This window comes from Balaenoptera physalus (genome assembly GCF_965194825.1).
Source record: "Balaenoptera physalus genome assembly, chromosome: 11".
NCBI lineage: Eukaryota > Metazoa > Chordata > Mammalia > Artiodactyla > Balaenopteridae > Balaenoptera > Balaenoptera physalus.
The window spans coordinates 12,910,885-12,926,170 of NC_138896.1; the positions used below are offsets into that span (position 1 = coordinate 12,910,885).

Here is a 15,286-nt window from a genome sequence, read left to right on the forward strand (position 1 = left end):
ATGCAGTGGGTAGAGGCCGGATATGCTACTAAACATCCCACCGTGCACAGGACAGCCTCCTGCCCCCATCCTCCCGCCTCCAACAGAGACTCATCAGCCCCAAGTGTCAAGAGTGCTGCTGCCGAGATGCCCTGCTCTCACAGCAAGCAGAAGTGATCAGCCACAGACTCTTCCGTCGACATTCTAACTGGCTCCTGGGCCCCCTCAACACCCTTCTCTTCCATGACCTACATGCTTGCTACTCATAGTGTGGTCCACAGACCAGCAGTATCAGCACCACCAGCGAGCTTCCTAGAGATGCAGAACCTCACGCCCCACAGAGGACAGCAGAACCAGAATGTGCATTTCACCAAGAACGTCAGGGGACTCCCATACACTTTACAGTTTGAGAAGCATTGTGGAAGCATCCCTTTCACCCATCCTCCAGTCCTTCCCCACAGGACTGTCTGTCCTTCTCCTGCTCACTCAGTATTAACTCTCTCCACTCTGCCCTCCGATTAAGCAGATCTAGTAAAAGCAGCTATGCTCTCCAACAGTTTTTCCAAAATGTCCCCTCCAGCAGAGGCTCGCTCGGCTCCCTGCAGACACCAGTTCATCCGACAGCCCTTCCAGGAGAAGGCAGCTCACCCCCGACAACCCCGAGCGGGCTCCACCACTGCTTCCTCTCTCCTCGTTCAAAAATCCCTTCTCTTCTGATGACACAGCCAGGCCCAGATGACAGGGCCATCTGCTTACCTTCATTGCTTCGAGGTACCAGTTTTCAAGTCACGTTCAGCCTTTACAGGTGTTCTGGGTACCTGGCTGACGGGCATTCCGATTTGGTCTCACCCCAACCATGGAATTCTTCAGGGACCACGTGGATGGACATCTTACACGAGAGCTGCCGGTTCTTTGATCTTTTCGACAATGGCAATCCCCACCCCCACTTCAGAACATTCATGCACTGATTCATCACACATTTATGGTGCACCTCTTTCATACCTGACTCTGTGCTAAAGATTATTAAGAATACTATACTGTCCTTGTCCCCAAAGAGCTCACAGTCTAGAAGAGAAAGGGGGCAGGGAAAGTCTTCGATTTTGGCACTAGCGAGGGGCTTCAAGAATTACAAGTCAGAGAAAGGCTCGAAGAACGTCATGGTCTACCCTTGCTGGGATGCGGTATTTTGGCCATCTTTGTTGGCTAACCCTCTAGCCCACATGCTGGTCTGAGAACCAGGGCCAATGCACAGAAATGAAAATATGGTATGGCGAATTTGTCATAACACTAAATTTCTATGATTCATTCTGAGATATTATTCTTATTTGGGGGACGTTAAAATGTCCTTTCCTTTTTGAAAAGATTAGAAAAGTTATTTTAAAATGTCCTTATGTTAAAACAAAGACTTGACATACATATATTAGTTCCCCATCAATTTCACAAAACTCACCCTCGAAAGCGAGCAGCAGCTCTCACGGTCTGCACAGAAGGGCCTGCTTCGATGGGGAACACTCCACGTGGAGTGGGTTAGATCGACTTGCTTTGAAGCCACATTTGCACGGCTCTTTACACAAGATGGAGAAATCACCACTTTTCTTCATTAAAAAAAAGGAGGACTGATGGAAATTACAAGAGTGCTTATGTGCCCTTATGCCACCCCTTTGTTACCACCACTAATGGAATAAAACGTCTGAGAGCGACTGTGCACATCTCTCCATGAATTCAAGAAGTCCTTCTCATCCCCTTTCCTAGAGGCAGGGGAGGCTCCAGACCTTGGGGACAGTGGTTGAAGTTTCAATGGGCCGAGTTGAGAGGTTAAAAGCCCTTGAAACCATATGGCTTTTTTTTTTTTTTTTTTTTTTTTTTGAAGAGGGTGCTTTTCCCCTTTGGAATGCTCCTTCCTGTAGGAATTTGCATGCAAGCCTGGGGCTGCCTCTGATGTCTCTGTCCCAAGTAGGCCCGAGAATGGTCAGCGTGGGTGATTTCTTCTGCTCTTGGCCTCAGAGAGCAAGCTTCCCACGGGCGCTCTTTTCCTTAGGTTTATCTTTCCACTTCTCCTCCCAATAAGGTGATTCTAAGTTGCGGGCAGGGGTGGGAGGGTGAGTCTTTGGCAGGGGCAGCCGGCAGGGCTGGATTTTAGCGAGGGCCTTAGGGCTGACTCCCTGCAGGTCCCCTCCTGCTACCTGTCTCCTTGTGTTTTGATGGGAGAGACTCTACTGAATTTTTGAGCTCACTGACCCCTCTTCCTTCATCTCCCTTGCTGTTTCCTCCTCTGCTATAACACGAATCCTGTCCCTGGTTTACACCTCTCCTCGCTCTGTGTTTTCTCTGGGTGCCTCGTCCACTCAGAACTTGACCGCTCCGCTCTGAACTGAAGACGCCCACGTCGCCAACCTCCAGATTCACGTTCCCAGCTCCTTATATCTCGCCTGGCAGGCTGTCTCTACAAAGCCCAGAAACGCCCAGAACAGAGCTCAGCATCTTCCTCTCCAAACCTGCTTCATCCACGTTACTTCTTACATCTTCATTATGCTTTCACTAGTCGAGGAGCATGCCACTTGTAGAAAGATCTCAGAAGGCGAAATCATTAAGTTTACAGAGAAATCAGGTAAGCCAAAAGAGAATATTTTTTTTTTAAGAAAGGTACAACTATTTTTTTTTTTTAATTATTAGCACCTTTAATTATTATTTATTTATTTTTTTGGGCTGTGTCGGGTCTTCGTTTCTGTGCGAGGGCTTCCTCTAGTTGTGGCAAGCGGGGGCCACTCTTCATTGCGGTGCGCGGGCCTCTCACTATCGTGGCCTCTCTTGTTGCGGAGCACAGGCTCCAGACGCGCAGGCTCAGTAGTTGTGGCTCACGGGCCCAGTTGCTCCGCGGAATGTGGCATCTTCCCAGACCAGGGCTCGAACCCACGTCCCCTGCATTGGCAGGCAGCTTCTCAACCACTGCGCCACCAGGGAAGCCCCAAAAGAGAATTTTTGAAAAACATCTGAAAAGTCAAGGTGCTCAATATCTATATTCATGTATTTATCTATCTGCCTAATGTTGGATACACGAATGCATTTTCCTCTCTGGATGCACACTTTATAGAAATTTGATTTTCTAACTAGAATCTAATCTAGAATCTCGTCCCTGAGTTTCATTAGAAGCAAGGTATCAAACAGAGAAGGGAAGAAGGAAAGAAAATTCTTGGATGAAGCACTGAGGACAACGTGAACTTCTGCATTCTCTCCCTCTAATACCTTTGCCAGATTCTCATAAAAGCATAAAAATTGGTTTAAAAAGGACCGGGAAATCACTGCTAAGTTATTAGGACAATAAGTCTGGTTAGCTAAACAGGAAGCTTATTTCATTAATATTGTACTTTTGTGAACAGGGGGTCAATTTCTCTTTTACTAGGCATGTGAAAACATGTTGTCATAATCTGGACAGTTACTACCTCCTTAAGTCAAGCAGCTGGTGAGGATGTGGAACTTACTCTGACAAGAGTGTAACACTTTACGAGCCGGTATAAACTACTTATCCACCAGAGTAAGCTGGCTTCTAGGATATGACGCTGGTATTGTTGCAAAGCTTGAAAGAGTGGAAACAGGGAGAGCTGTGGCTGAGACTTTTATCTTAGAGCAGATGAGACGGTGTCAAAAAAGGTTAAATCATCAACAAAAACAACCACTACAGGTTTTGCCTCTAGTAGGAGTGCCCACTGGTGGAAACCCTGGGAGTCTCTAGTTAAAGAGGAAAATAATCAATATTGACTTTTAACTGTTCAGTTCTCAGCAGTTGCAACAGAAGTGCAATTGACCCTTGAACAACATGGGTTTGAATTGCGTGGTACCACTTACACGCAGATTTTTTTCAACAAATATGCAGCCAGCCCCCTATATCCTTCGATTTGACTAACCTATACACTATTTGAGGTTGGCTGAATCTGCGGATGTGGAACCTGTGGATACTGGAGGGTGGACCACAGGACGTGAGCATCCCTGGATTTTGGTATCCATGGTGGGTCCGAGGGTCAGCTGTACCATGTTTAAATCTCATGAGTGTAACTGAGTATTTTTCCCCCTGTAGGGTCAACAGCCCTGCCCCAGGGATCTCTTGATTCTGAAATCTCAGCTGCTACATTTTCTCAATCACTAGTTGATCCATGTGATTAAAGAAAATAAGATCTTCCTATGTTGCCCATTATTTGTTTCTAGGCCTATCACTTGCTGGTCACTTACTTCCCTAGAATTTAGAGTATTCTCTAAGCACATTTCAGACTGTTCTCCTTTCTTTTTATTTGCCCTTTTAATGTAGTTTCATAAAACAGGGACAGTGCATATTGGTCAGGAAGATTTTATGGGTTTTCTAACTTGTTTTTAAAAAATTGTCGTATAGTTGGATTTACAATGTTTCAGGTGTACGGCAAAGTGATTCAGTTATATATACCATATACTATACATATTCTAATACTCTTTTCCATTATAGGTTATTACAAGATATTGAATATAGTTCCTTGTGCTATACAGTAGGTCCTTGTTGTTTATCTATTTTACATATAGTAGTATGTATCTGTTCAATGCAAACTGGTTTTTAAAAATTAGAGATAACTGGCTTATAGCAGTGTTCTGGGTGACAACAGACACGCCAACTCACAAGCTAAGAATGACAGAAGAAGAGAGACAGAACACATTACTTCTGAGATCCTCACCACCCAGGATCAGGGCTATAACGCACGCAAGGCTTAGCTGCAACAAATTAGGAAAGCTGGGTCTCCTTTCAAGTGAGAACCATTTCCATGGGCCCAGACCTCTCCTCTTCTCATTTATCTAACTTCCAGCTCTCACTGACATTAAGCAGGAACAGAGAGCATCTGATGTCAGAGCCGGCTCCTGCCAGCCCAGGGCTAGAGTCACCCCACTGCAGAAAATGAAGAGGACGCCACTGCACGTGGAGGTCGTGGCCTCCAAGTTGCTAAGCTTTGATGCAATTACACATGAGAACTATTTTCTCTCCCCCCAGCATCAAATGGTACCTTACGTCCCTAGAAAAGTTTTACAATACCCAAAACCATTTTCTCGCCAGCCAAATGAGGGAGGTGGTTTTACCCCAGGCTGAACTCAGATTTGTTGATAAGGAATTTTAATAACTGTTAAAACAACGTTTTGGATTTTGAACATCTTGTTGATTATATATGCATATACATACATAGCTGTACGGGTGTGTCTATACATAAACATACAAATATAAATACACCCTGCCCCCTGCAATGCGCACACAACACTCAGAAAGACTGGGGGGCTTCCCTGGTGGCGCAGTGGTTAAGAATCCGCCTGCCAATGCAGGGGACACGGGTTCAAGCCCTGGTCCGGGAAGATCCCACATGCCGCGGAGCAACTAAGCCCGTGAGCCACAACTACTGAGCCCGCGTGCCACAACTACTGAAGTCCGCGTGCCTAGAGCCCGTGCTCCGTAACAAGAGAAGCCACCACAATGAGAAGCCCGTGTACCGCAACGAAGAGTGGCCCCCGCTCACTGCAACTAGAGAAAGCCCGCGCGCAGCAACGAAGACCCAACACAGCCATAAATAAATAAATAAAAAATAAATTAAAAAAAAAAAAGACAGACTGGGATTCTAGCAGGAAGTAGAAGTCTGCCAGATCCCAAACCTAGCAGAACACATCCAACTGTGGACGTGCGCCACCGCCTTCACAGCAGAATCAAACGCGTAAGGCATTTCATGCTGCTTCATACGATGGCAGGCAAGGGGATGGAATCCCAGGGCCCCGGCTTCCTAGCTGAAAGATCGGGCTTCTGCCATTTTCTACAGCAGAGGAGCTGATTGGCTCTTCAGGCTAAGCCACTTTTACATCACATTTATCACGCTGCTCCTTTTCTCAGTGCCATCCTCTAACCACTTCTTCATCCTCCTCTGCCCCCCGCCCCCCAAACTTTCCTGGCCCTGAAAGAAGCACAGGTATCAGCAACGGCCAGTCTATAGGTGCTAGGAATCCATGCGACACTTCTGGGCTTCACGTGCAACTCTTGAGATAAGTGTAAAAAAAAATAAAATGCTCTCACTGCTATGGTTAAAGAAGTATTGATCTTAAAAAACAAACAAACAAACTTAAATAGGACAACACAGTGACAGTGGAGGGAGCTCTAAACGTCTAGTGGTAGAAAAAAAGTGTTGAAATTATGTAGTCTAAAATTTAGAAGAGACATTCACATCTAGGGGATTGATATTGAGCCGAATTCTGGCTTCTGCTGGTCCGTGTGTCCATCCTTGATAAGGATCCAGAGCAGCTGATGGTTAATGATATGAACATAAGTGTGTGCACGGCGGGGACTCGGGGGGGAGCAAATCAAACTCTCCTTAACTTCAGAGTTCTTGGCCAAAAAAGAAGGCCAATTATTCTTGGCTTCCACATGACCTCTAAAAAGCATTCCCTGGAAATCTTTTCTTGGAGAGCTCTTTTAATCAACAGTATTTAAGAGACAGAGGAAAATAACAAAAGAAGGATCAGAGAAAGTGAAACTTGTTGAAACTGGGCATGTTTTGCTTTCCCATTTTCCAACAGAAGATGCTTTGGGAGGAATGTACCTTCTAGTTCCACCCGTGCCCTCCCAAAGCCCCCAGTGATGAAAGGACATCTTGCCCACTTCTTCCCTGGGGGCCAGACCCAACTAGACACAACAAGCTCTGATCCCACAGGCCGTGCGCGATATCGGGTTAGGGCCATTTCAACACGCTGGGGGTCTCTCAGGCTCAGCTTCCTACTTGACTTTAAAGTCCAAGCCCACCGGAGCAGGGCAGAGGCCACCTAGTGCAGTCCTGTCCTTGGGTTCACATCCTCGGGTTGTAGTCAAGCTGTGTCTCCAGCCCCCAACCCATATGCGCGCGTACACACACTCCAAGAGGGCCGTTTTCTGATCCACATCCCGTGAGATGCCAGCGCTCCCTCCCAAGCAGCTCATCTTTCAGCCACAGGGCTGTGACTGCAAGCAAGGGGCTGCCAGTACAGGCTGCAAAGACCATCCAGCCGAGAAGCGCACACTCTTATTTTATATGCATAATAATCACTTTTCCAGTCACCCGCTCTTAGTCTGGGAAACTTTCTTCCTTCATTTAACAATATTTATTGAGCATCTAAAACATTCGTCCACCACGCTTGGCTTGGAAGATGTCCTGGTATTTGTCTAATTTCTCAAAAGCAAGCCTTTTGCACTTGGAGCTCTCAGAGTATCAAATGCGACCTGGACACAGGAATCCACATTCCAACCCCTTGCCCTGGAATAAAAGTTGGATCCGCGTGTGAAGTGCATTTGCATCAGTGTTCCCCCGCGTGTCACATGTCAGCAGATAAATCTGCTCTGTAGTAAGTATACTGCAGGCACACAAAACTTAGTAGTCAACTTTTGACTAAAGACAGTCTCTTAGGGAGCTGTCTACTTACATCATACTAATAAAAGCCAAAAGTCTTAGCTGTGAGCTATAAACAACTATATGGTGAGAGTTAGGACCTACATGATATTTTTTATTTTATCCTGAAACACCTTTATTTTTTTTTTATCCTGAAACACCTTTATTTCCCAGCCTACCTCCTTTCAATTTTCCCCAGTGCCCCCTATGACATCATGCACCTTGTGGATGGAAATTACCTGAGCTATAATTCAAAATGCTCTCAGGGAGCTGGGCCCAGAAATGCAACAGACTGGTCATGCAGGAAGCAATAAAACAATCTGTTTTATACAGCCTAGGTTTCATAAATCGTTAGCACTACACGAGAAGCGATCTCAGAGGTGAACTATGCCAAGCTCTCCTTTTGACAGCTGAAGCACCAGGCTCCCGGTTGCCATGGTCGATTGGAGGAGACCCAGTCTTCAACCACAACTCCTGCCCGCCACTCCTCCCACAGATCATTTACAGCACATCCTGTCCCTCCGTCTTGGCTAATATTCATGCATCTCATGTGCAAAGTCTGCTAATGTCCTTTACAGAACACTCAAGCAATCAGTGCTCCAATGAAGACGTTAAGTTTACTGGAGGTGAAAGATGAGGCAGCAAATGGGGAGAGGCGATGGCGCTGGGGGCTGGAAAGGGAATCTGGGCTTTGGGGCTTTAACACTGCTCCCCACTTCTTCATGAAACGACAGTGCATTAACTAGCACAGGAAGAAGCATCTACCCCGTGCTCTCCCATTTTTGGAAGGGAAAGACGGTAAATGTGTTTGGGATGTTTTCTTCTACTTTAAATGCAGACGAAGTTGATGGCCCACAGCCTCGTTTTCTCTTTCTTTCCACCCTCTATAATTTGCCTTCATTAAATTAAAACAACAGGACACTAAAGAAGTGGAACCCTTGGAGGAATGGTGAGGTGGCTAGAATTTTTGGATTCCTTTTCTCTCTAAGTTAATCATACCCAGAAGAACCCAAGTGAAATAGCTTTTCAAGAAACTAAAGGAAACTTTGAGCAAGCCCTACTGTGATTCACTCCCAGTCAGCTACTAATGGAGCCATCTCTAGTTTCAAGGTACAGCGAAGATGAATGAGCTTGAACTTGACACACACGTACTGCATTCATAACCTCTGAAGGCTTTACTAGATGTCCTACTTCCTTCATATCTGCCATATGGAATTAGATTGGCGAAAGTTCACAGCAGGAGGAGGTCAGAGGTCATCCATGGGAAGCTGTGGCTCAGAGAGATGATGAGACGTGGCCAAGGTCACGGAGGAAGTAGCAATGATGTCTTAAGTTTAAAAGATCACATTCTAAGGCATTACTCTTACCTAAAGTTTTAACTTTAGGTTAAGGACAGAAACACATTATTAAAATGTTTTTAAAAAAACATTCTCCCCTAAGGCTATGCCTTTACGATGCAAAATAATATGGATGGAATGACTGGAGTCGGATACTGCATGCAAACCAATGCCTAGGTGGACACTGGAATGGCAGTAACTCCTCTCCCTGGGGCACTCAGAGGTCACCAAGAGATGACCTTCTCACGGTCAGTCTGTCCTAAGAATATGTCGACACATGTTCCTCAAAAGTATCTGTATCACCCTTTGGATGCTGAGGATGGTTTCATTTACAGTATCTTGTTTGCTTATACGTCACTTTCAATTAGATACTGCAAGGTGTTTAGTAAAAACCATACTTTAAAGAAGGGGAGAAGCAAGGAGATGACTACAATGCCCAAGGGCACAATACTGTTAAGGAGTCGAGGAATTAGGCTAGAAACCTATGCTCTGAAATCCCGGGTCAGTAGTTTCTCATCATCGGATCATGTGCAGCTAGAAGCCCAGCTGGAGGGTATGAGCTGCTGCACACCCACCGTGAATGTGGGTTAGTCTGGGTGGCCTGTGACGTAGGGGGAGAGACGTTATATCTGTATAGAGGCCTGCTTGATGAGACTTATGGCAGCAAACCAACAGTAGCTGACACATGGTATCTGAAGGTCAGTATTTCTTGGACCTTCTCAGCAGCTGGCAGTCTAAGGAAGGAACTGACGCTGAGTAGAGGGTCAGGTGTAACTGAGAGGGATGCTGGAGGGGGGCAGAGTGATGTTGATACAAAGAGATGGAACAGTGGGAGCATCTACCAACCCAGCCTCTTGGGAAGGCAGTGGGAAGGGACAGTGGGGTCATAACGAATGCGAGTCTGCCATGTTTTATGGTCTGAAAAGAGAATTTTTAACACTCAGGAGGGAAGGGACACATTTCCCTATCTCTGCTTGGTAAAAGAGTAAAAGAATGACCAATCACCAACCCTTTTGACATCAAAGGGCAGAAACAGGAGCTGATGAAACATTCCAGAAGGGTGTCTGGGGGTCATACCATGAACACAGGGAGGGATGGAGGGAGGAGAGGGTCACCACGAGCCTGGCAGAAGCAGGGCTGGAAAGCGCTTGGGAGAACCTTGGTGACATCTCAGGAACAGGCAGGAGGACAAACAGGCTGGGGGGTGGCCGGGAGTTTGAGGAAGAAAGTATTGTCTTATAGGTACCTTAATGCATACTCCTCGAATGTACCCTTAAGGATGGTATAGCCTTGTGAAATGTGACTTAGTGTCTCTTTTAAATTTTTAAATAAACACTAGTTATTTTAAATAATGTCATCACCAAAGCTGGCTTTCACGTTTGCTCCCTGCCCCCCATTTCTAGATCCAGTTCGCTGGTAAATGTGTTCATGTTAAGCTGCTGAGTTAAACATTTCTTTCACCAAATAGGTACCCTGAAGATGAGGATGAGGGCTATGATAAGAAGGAACATGAGGAGGACGATCATGAAAGTTAATGATAACTTAGGCCATGCCATCTGATCGGCGCTGTCTAAATTCATGACGCGTATTCTGTAATTTTCAGAATAACCTCTATGGCTTTAATGTAAGGAAAATGAGGACAATACGGTTAACTGACTTGTCCAAATTCTCACAGGTAGGTAGCGGAAGTGGGATTTGAACCCCAGTGTGTCCAATTCCAAAACCTACTTCTTATCCTGGCCGCCAGCAGAATGTTTGGCACATGGGAGGTGCTTAATAAATATTGGTGATGGAACAAAGGAACTGGCTAAAACAACACAGGGCTTCTAACATTTAGCCAATCCAATGACACAGTGCGCTTCGTTCTTCACAGAAATTGGTTAAATATACCTCAGTCACTTAACACAATAGAAACAGTCATTATAATTGAACAATGTCACCAGATCGATATTTCCTGCTAAGGAATAAATGACTCTGACTTGCTTTGACATTTATTTCCCAAAAAAAACGAACTCTGTTTTGCCCCGACATTTACAAATCAGCAGGAGACGGTTACCCTGAGCGGTTGCCTGCTCTGCAGAATTACCTCTCCTTTTGTCTTCTCTATGCAAAGCACAACCATAATAAACGCAAATTAAAAAAAAAAAACAAAACGGTAATTGTAGTTGTGATGTGTACCTACTTTTTAAACCTAGTTAAGAATCTGACTTGCAGTTTGTGTAATTTAAAAAGCCAGTTGATGGAGGTCTAGGGTTGTTTCAAGACCATTTTAAAAAGCTCTCAGACATGCAGAAGCCAGGTCCCCTTCTTGGCCCCTTCACCTCACACATCGCGGTCTGCGGTTTTTAAAATACAGTTGGTTTTATAGAAGCTCCACACAAGTGGACTCCCCCTGCTGGCCTTCTGTGGAAGTGATGTCTCGGCTGACTGAGGCTGGATGAGAAAAGTAAAGCGAAGAGCAGGTTTAAGCTGGCTCTAAAGCATGCTTTACAATGAACCCTTCAAGAACTGAGCTTGGATTCATGTTCTTTGACTGGAGAGGATGGAGGATGGGTATCAAATTACCAAAAACATATGAAGAACGTGACCCAAATGGCAGCTGTGAGATAGAAGATGACATGGGGGCAGGTACAGGGAGACCTGGGTTCTTGTGTTGCTTCAGCCTCTTATCTTCTGTGACCCTGGTCAAGTCACAACCCCAGGCCACCTTCCTCTCCCCTGATTATACTTTCGATTTTGAAATACTGCGACTCCACTGTGTGCTTAATTGAGGTCTCTTCCCTGAAGGAGTTTATAATCCAGTGGATGATACAAGGCCTACTATCATAAGCCAATTAGAGAACCAAACAAGTGCTGAAAGGCCTTTCATGGAGGAGAAGAAGCTGAGATGACCTTTGAAGAATAAATCTGATTTACAAAGGTGAGGCACAGGAAGACACGACTTGCTGATCTTGCAATGGGATTTCTAACTAAGACTTACTTCACAGGCTCTGTCTGGCATTTTTTCATGTAGTAATATTTGGGAGATGAGGGTTTAACCAGTGGTTTGTCTAAACCCATGTAAGGGGATGCCTTCTACATGAAGTCCCCTGCTTTAAGCAGGGTTAATAGACACAAAATTCAGAGATATAAAATGATGCAATCCTTTGCTTTACTCATTTTTCTAATTTTTACTAATTTTTCTTCATTTTCTAAAGGCTTCCCTGGTGGTGCAGTGGTTAAGAATCCGCCTGCCAATGCAGGGGACACGGGTTCGAGCCCTGGTCCGTGAGGATCCCGCATGCCGCGGAGCAACTAAGCCCGTGCGCCACAACTACTGAGCCTGCGCTCTAGAGCCTGCGAGCCACAACTACTGAGCCCGTGTACCACAACTACTGAAGCCCGCGCGCCTAGAGCCTGTGCTCCACAACAAGAGAAGCCACCGCGATGAGAAGCCCGCGCACTGCAACGAAGAGCAGCCCCCACTCGCCGCAACTAGAGAAAGTCTGCGCACAGCAATGAAGACCCAACACAGCCAAAAATCAATAAGTAAAACAAATTAAAGGCTTCATCATGAGCGTCCTTTAAATTGGAAACCTCCAGTGAATGACAAGTATATCAGAATCACATATATTCAGGTCAAACACATCATCTGTGGAACAAAGTGAATTTAAGTGTTCTCTCATGCATAACAGTGCTCATCTTGAATGAGAATGGTCAATGCTAAAAGATGTGAAATACTCAGAAAATAGAAGTCTAAAGGATGCTTCCTGATATTAGCCATAGTCTATGCTCTTGAAAATAACTTAGGCATAATCAATAATAGTTATATATTACTAATTTTCATGTCTTATTGACTCTAGGTCTGGCTGTCTCTATTAATCTTACTAATACTGTATGTTACTTCAACATGGATATTGAATTAAAGTCAATGGTAGATCTTGTAATAAATTAATAAGTATGCAAAAAAAAAAAAAAGGGAAATTCAGGGTCCTACTCATGGGTCATGCTCAGTGAAAGCCCGTGACAATCCGGTTATTGCTGCAAACGGGAGCAAGTTTACACCCAGTCGTAGCAACATGGACCTGATATTTTCCTACGAAGACAAGCAGGAACCCAGGAACCCTCACCCAGATTCTTCTTGAAGGTTAAAAAACAAAACAAGACAACCCTTGCTGACTGCATCAGGATTTAAGAAGTCAGGGAGGGGGTAAGGCAAGGATAGGAGAGAACGAGAGTAAGGGTGCAGATCAATGACGAGGTTCAAGGATGATAAAACTCTTGCCCATAACTGACCTGGGAGAAAAATGAATGTCATCGTAGTGTGGAGGTTGCTGGTTCATGATGTGAAAAGAGGGGACCCGGTTTCTAGTCATTCAAACTCCTGGCTCAGATATACCTCAGGCCTTTCTCTGATTTCCTCAGAAGGAAGTAATTTCTCCACCCACTAGAATCCAATCTCGATTCATAACATGATTCCACGTGGTTCCTGTGTTTAAGTTATTGTCTTACCTCCCTGAATAGACTGTCAGCCTTCTTGAGGTCAACTTGTACGTTTTAATTCATTTCTCTATCGCCCAGGAGCTTGCTTGGGGAGATATTACATGTTAGTTGAACATATGACTAAATGCATGAAATACAGGTTTGCTAAATCAAGGCAGTAAAGATGCTGTTGGATCTTGGATGCAAATTCTGAGATGTTACCATCTAAGTTAATGTAAATATTGATTCCAGGAATTGTGAACTATAGAATACAAACTCTGCCAAGTAGCAGAAAACCTTCTAAAAGCTTTCCCTTTTGCTGTGCATGTTCCCAGGCATCCAGACCAGACCTTGCATGCAAACACTCAAAGGTAAGAAATTCAGTTTGAAATAAGTTGGGTCTTAATCGTGAGAGACTATTAAGATTAATATACTGCCTTAGGCAGCCTCCTGTGTGTCCTTATCTCCTAAGGGTTTACTAATACTGTAACCCAGTCTTCCTTATCTCAGGAGCCCATTAGAGCATTATGACTCCATTGCCCACACTCCCCTCTACCCATACGTACACTACTTTAATTTTCCCTTTCCAAAACAAAAGAACAAAATCAAACTCCACCAAGTACTTAACTGTATTCAAATATCCATACAATTCTATCTATGGCAACAGTCTCCGTCTTTCAGAAATTTAACTTCCAGCATCCGCCACCTCCACGGACAACAGAAGAAAATGGGCCTCAGTGTCACAAACTTCGGCACCTCTCAAGGAAATAATTAAATCTCCTAGGGCGCCCTCACCCACACCCTAAGAAATTTGAAGGGTGTGCAAAATCCAAACCCAATTCAACACTCATAATAAAAGCCCTTTACTTTAGATAAAGCTTCATCTTGAATTTCTTTGTCTCTCTCCCCCCACAGAGTAGTAAATTTCCAAATTCCCCAAAGGTCATGAGTTTGGCAATGGAACAACGGCATCCTAAGGGGGAGAGCCTTGCTGAGAGTTTGCTTCTCTCAAGGCCACTCCGTGGGGCTGTTGTCTCTCTTGGGAGCTACAGGCGTCATCAGAATGGATGAACAGTGGGAAACTCAGTCTCTGGGGTGATGGTGGAAAACTGGGTACCTGCCACCCAGTGGGACAGGCACCAAACCAGACCTTCTGGCATCGAGGTGCTGCCCTCTGGGGGCTGTCTGCAAAGCAAAGTCCTAAGGTTCTCAAGTATTGGGGTGATGAGGTATCTGTCTATTCACAGGGGGAAAAGGATTCTCCCAATTCCTACCCAAACCAGCTTGAAATGGAAGAAAAGGGACGGTAAATAGCACTTGCTGAAATGGTTCAAATGTGCCAGTGATCATGCCACGTGTTTTATCTTTCATCTTCACACAGCCCTACAAAGTAAGAACCATTGCTCCACAAAGACCATCCAAAGCTCAAAAGGACGTCCTCAAAATGACACAGCTAGCATATTACAGATGCAGGATTCAAACCCAGGCCTGTCTAGTTCTTAAACTCCTGTTCTTACCACATACCACACTGCCTTTCAAAAGGAAAAACTGGCTTTTAGGTGCAAAATGTAGTGTGTTCATTTTGTAGAAGGTGAGACTCCCGACTCATCCTTTTTGTTATAGACTTGGATTATCACATCCACTTATTCTTAGTCTGACCCTCTTGTACTGTGGGTTCATGTCCATAAAATGGGAACCTAATAATGGAAGCCTATCTAGCAGTTATATCTTATGCAACAAATGTTTAATGAATGTTTGAATGAATGGGAGTCAGTGGGTGAGAGAATAAATGAAGGAATGAATCTGACAAGTGCATACTGGGACTGAATCGGTAACCTTGGTCCTCAGTGCATCTTAATGACTATTTTCTTTTCTTTTTAAATCCACGTGACATTACATTTTGGTGTCTGAAGAAAAAGCCTGCATGGATGACGCTGGTCTGGCCTTTTTCACTGACACAGCAGCCCACCTGACACAATGCCGATTTCTATGAGCCACTGAACTTAGCCTGAAGCCAAGATGTCCTTTGGAAGGATGTAGCTTAAGGAAATAGATATTAAAGAGATGGTTATTTGGGCAAACAATTCAAATTCCTGTATACAT

The 15,286-nt window shown here is 44.8% G+C and overlaps 1 protein-coding gene and 1 long non-coding RNA gene across 8 annotated transcripts in view; both read right to left on the reverse strand.

Moving 5' to 3' along the window:
- The window catches only part of LOC309638869, a 344,192-nt gene that overhangs the window by 248,782 nt on the left and 80,124 nt on the right, over positions 1 to 15,286 (reverse strand). The gene's annotated exons all lie outside the window — the stretch shown is intronic.
- Positions 1 to 15,286, reverse strand: part of ATXN1 (ataxin 1) — a 387,507-nt gene that overhangs the window by 71,286 nt on the left and 300,935 nt on the right. The window contains exons 8-9 of one of the 7 annotated variants that reach the window (XR_014251305.1): positions 12,539 to 15,223; positions 12,372 to 12,488 (exon numbers count right to left, since the gene is read on the reverse strand). The exons of 5 other annotated variants lie outside the window; for them this stretch is intronic. The gene's annotated coding sequence lies outside the window, so the exon portion shown is untranslated. Of the gene's footprint in view, positions 1 to 2,370; positions 2,926 to 12,371; positions 12,489 to 12,538; positions 15,224 to 15,286 lie in introns of those variants that run through there. One more of the 7 variants, XR_014251304.1, reaches the window with a different exon arrangement.